The sequence below is a fragment of the Penaeus vannamei genome, chromosome 3 (genome assembly GCF_042767895.1).
Source record: "Penaeus vannamei isolate JL-2024 chromosome 3, ASM4276789v1, whole genome shotgun sequence".
NCBI classification, from domain to species: domain Eukaryota; kingdom Metazoa; phylum Arthropoda; class Malacostraca; order Decapoda; family Penaeidae; genus Penaeus; species Penaeus vannamei.
This window is the reverse complement of record NC_091551.1, coordinates 14,611,568-14,616,725: the sequence shown is the minus strand read 5'-3', so window position 1 is coordinate 14,616,725 and position 5,158 is coordinate 14,611,568.

Genomic DNA, 5,158 nt, shown 5'->3' with positions numbered 1-5,158 from the left:
TATTACTTCATCATCTTACTAGAGTTGTCATTGCTATCCTCGTTTATCATGATCATCAGTATGTTTAGTTATTACTTATAACACCATGACTATTATAATTTTACTAATGATAATGAAATTAGTGTATGGTTCTTATTGTCAGTATCATCATCATTATCTGCATCTTCATTGTAGTTTTCATCATCATGCTTCTATTAATATTACTATTGCTTGAAGATGCGGTGCTGATATCATTATTACTTAGTTATGATAATAATGTTTTACGTTTCGATTTTTTTCTGTGAATAATATGATTACAGCATAATAGTAATCACGAGTAACTACTTTTCATTCGCTGATACTATCATTAATCAGTGATTGACATGGGAATATAAAAGCTGATATTGAAAAAAAATAGATTGAAGCATATGTCAATATAATGCAATAATGATCTTGTTTATGCGTAACTGAAATAAATAAGTTTACCATTGTTAATTCGTGCGTCTATATACTTATAGGTGCATATCTATATGTAGATATGCACACACACACACACACACACACACACACACACACACACACACATATATATATATATATATATATATATATATATATATATATATATATATATATATATATATATATATATATATATATATATATTTGTGTGTGCATGTGTGTGTTTACTTATATATATATATTTATATATATATATATATATATATATATATATATATATATATATATATATATATATATATATATATAAACACACACATGCACAGGCACACACACACACGCACATACCTGCGGTCTTATCTATTGAAATTCACTGAAACAAACAAATACACACACAAATAAACAGATACACGCACACATGGCGTCTCGGGTCAACAAAGACCCTCGCCAGGGGAGCAATCAAGCAAATGCATCTTTCAATTTTTGTCTCGGCTCAAAACACACAGCCGTTTCGAGATCTCCCGTTGACTCATGGCCGGGGTTTTCTTTCACCCGCGGTTTCCACAAGGCTTTATTGACCAACATAAACGTCATCCTTTCCTCGTCATTGACGTGCTGCCAGCGGTGGAAGAATTGATCCACAAATACTTCTTTGGAAAAGAAGGAACAATACCAAGAAAAGAAAACAAGAGAATACATACCTCACGTACAGACTTGAATAATATGCTTACCTAAGAAACACACAAACGTACGCACATACTCACACACACACACACACGCACACACACACACACACACATATATACATACATACATACATACATATATATATATATACATATATATATATATATATATATCATATATGCATTATATATATATACATACATATATCATAAATGCATTATATGTATATATATATATATATATATATATATATATATATGTATATATATATATATATATATATATATATATATATATATATATATATATATATATATATATATATATATATATATATATATATATATATATATATATATATATATATATATATATATATATATATATATATATATATACTCTACCTGACATTTATAAAAACCGTTTCTGTACTTAGTTCCCTCATCCTTTAACTTTTCCAACATCAGCGCACTCCTGGAAGTGTTCCTACCCGTCACACTTGCCAGTCGATTTGATTTCGCCTGAAGGCCTGGCCACCTCGGAGGTCATGAAGGCTCCTCCCGAGTTAGTGGCGAAGAAGGTTGTAAAAGACGCCGTTTCCCGTTTAGTTCGCTCTTAAGATGTGATGGTTAGGGTCCGCTGGCCTCTAAAACTTACCGAGATGGTGTGTATACAGACCGCAGGTACTGTCCAGCTCTGGTTCCAAGGGGTACGGGGGTTATATCTCAATAAAAAGGAAAACATATATCCTCATAAAATGAATACCACGCAGCGAGGAAATCATGGTAGCCTATCGCAGTAAATATTGAAAAAGCAAACTAACCAGTATGTTAAGAGACTGAACTGCCTTTACCACCGTCAATGGCACCTTTAAAGTCTTTCTTTTTATGGCGTGTTAGTCGACATGATTGCAAGGGAAGGTTCCTTTCGACTGTTGATTTACTTTGACGTAAACCTCGGCCAAGGAAAAGTTATTCTTAGCGTATCTCATAATGATTGGACTTTTTATCTTATGAGCAAGAACTCCCATTTATTTTTTTTTTCTGTCTATTATCGTTACTGTCTGTTATGATTATTACCATCATCATTTTCATTAGTTTTGTCATTGTTGTGGCTTTTACTTTTGTCCGTGATGGCGATGTTGCTTTTAGCTTATTATCACGATCACGTATATTGGTTTATTGTTGTTATTATAGTACTCGTATTGTAGTTATCATCATCGAAATAATGATTCATTAAAATAATAATGATATTAATTTGATTGTCATCATTATTATCATTATTACTATTTTTATTATCATTATTACAATTATTATTATTATTATTATTATTATTATTATTATTATTACTATTATTATCATTACCATCATTATTACTATTATTATCATTATCATTATTATCATAATTGTTATCGTCATCATTATTGTTATTGTTATTATTATTATGATTATCATTATTGTTATTATAGTTATTGTTGTGGTTGTTTCTGGTACTATTATTGTTGTTTTTATTATCATTATCGTCATTATTACTATTACCGTTGCTACTATTATCATTATCATTAATATCATTATTAATGTTGTTATTGATAATGTTATATTCATCATCATCATCATCATTATTATTATTATTGTCATCGTCATTATTATCATCATTATTGCTTTTATCATTATTACTAGAATTATTTTCTAATTACCATAACTATCATCATCATCATTATTATCAATATTAGGTTGTTTGTTTAACTATTAGTATGTTACGAGGACTATTATCATTATAATTACTTTTATCATTATCATTACTATTATTACTACTAATATCATTTTTATTCAGATTATTATTCTTATTATTATAATTTCTATTCGTAGTATTTTTGTTATTGTCATTGTTATTATTACTACTAATACTGTTTATTATGATTATCACCATCATCAGTTCGTCGTCATTATCTCAATAATATCATTGTCATTTATGAATGTCAATGTATATTACACACACTCAGAGAGAGAGAGAGAGAGAGAGAGAGAGAGAGAGAGAGAGAGAGAGAGAGAGAGAGAGAGAGAGAGAGAGAGAGAGAGAGAAGGAAAAGAAAAGAAAAAGAAAAGGAACAAGAGAAAGAGAAAAAGAAAGAGAGAAAGAGGACTAAACCACATATATAACCAAAGATGACAGATAACTTGTCATGAGTAAATAATGCCTTTCAAGGAGGTCTACTAAGAAGGAGGAAGAACCAGAAACAGAAAATGTGGTAGGCCTCCCCCCCAAAAAAAGAAAAAAACTAATAATGATAATAATAAATAAACAAAAGGAAGAAAACGAAACAAGAGAGTAAAGGCGAATAACATTTCCAATATTCAATCAATAATCTAATGATTGTTATATCATTCATAGTAATTATTCATTTCAACTGCCAATCTGGGGAGATTTATTCGTGAAGCCGCAAGGTTAAATGACATAAAAGTTTTTCGAATGCGGGACATCGAACGCAATTTGCAAAGAAAACTTAATTTAATTCAAGCTATAAAGAATACGTATTGAAGAAATACCCCCTTTCCATTATAAAGAGGTAATATATAACTCCTGATGAGAACCTATGCGGCAAAGACTGCACAGTTGAAGGACTTAAAACCCTCCCATGTATAATGATGGCTTATAAGTTTCTGCTCACACTGTGATTATGTCATTCTCATTCACATATTTTTCTACTCTAGTCACAATGATCTCTTTTCGTCCTTTTGGTTCACGTTACAAGCTATACATCTCTGACCTTCAATTATGGAATGAAATGCAGTATCTAATCGTAGGGTATCCAGTAATATTACGGTGAAAGGAATTGAATGGTGCCATTCCCCCTTTCCTGAAAGAAATATAATTTCCCAAAAGCAAAAGTTTTTGAGAGAAATGTTATCCATTTCAACATCCGCGTAGAACCCACAACAGGAGGTGAGAGTGGAATCTGTACCAGACATTCTGAAGGACATGATGTAGTTATAGATTCCAAACGATTCTAAACAATGGATGTGCTTGTATGCAGTGCTATATCCCTAAGTTGTAATGTAATAGAGTTATCAAGTGCTACGTCACGTTGGCATGGCAACGAATTTTTAGTTCTAAACAAAATCGCACCAAACGTATACAAATTATCTATAGGAAGCGCATTTACTCTCATTCAAATATTTTGTTCACGATAGCTGAAGGAATTGAATTACGGTTGGATTATTGCCATAAATAGTGGAATCTAGCTTTATACATCGAGTGATTAGATTTGATGTTAATGAATGTTAATTAATGAATGTTATTAATCGCCTTCCATATTCAACTCAAGTAAATTTCTTTGTTGCAAATAATTGTATTTTCCGGTACCCTATTTGTTTTAAAACATTTGAGCAGACCTACGTTCTGTGATTTATTTCAATGCATTCCGCAGTCCATTTTTTCGATAGGCCTAAAGTACTTTTACATAAAAACAACATTGCGTACTATCGGAAAAACAAAGGAAAATTACATTATTTTTATAACTTGTCATCTATTCCACATATTTTCCAGATTTGTTACGACCCATGGTTATTTTCTTGGGTTTTGCATATCTAAGTCCGTGGAAGAAAATAAAACTGTACTTGCCGTTACATCATCCACTTTCTTCATGCTTGCCTGAACTTTGCCTCCAAGTACACCAAGTATATATGTAAAACTATCAAGATGATTTGATTTGTTGTGGTTCTCTCCCCGAGAGATTTATCTAGTTTCATTTTTGAAGAAATTGAAAAGGCTTTCCATGGAAACGTGACGTAATGGCTTGAGGACTCTATTTTATGTAAAATGATGAGTTTCCTCGTTGCTGCCTCACCCTAATTCTAATGGTTGAGTTAAGCATCCGGGTTGAGCAAAGAAAAAAAAAGGCCACATGTGATGGATTAAGATTTCAAATTAGTAGCTATAAATATAAGTGAATATTTCAGACAGGCAGGACACTAACTATGCACATACACACATCTGTCCATTCTGGTACACACCTACAGGAAGTGAGCGA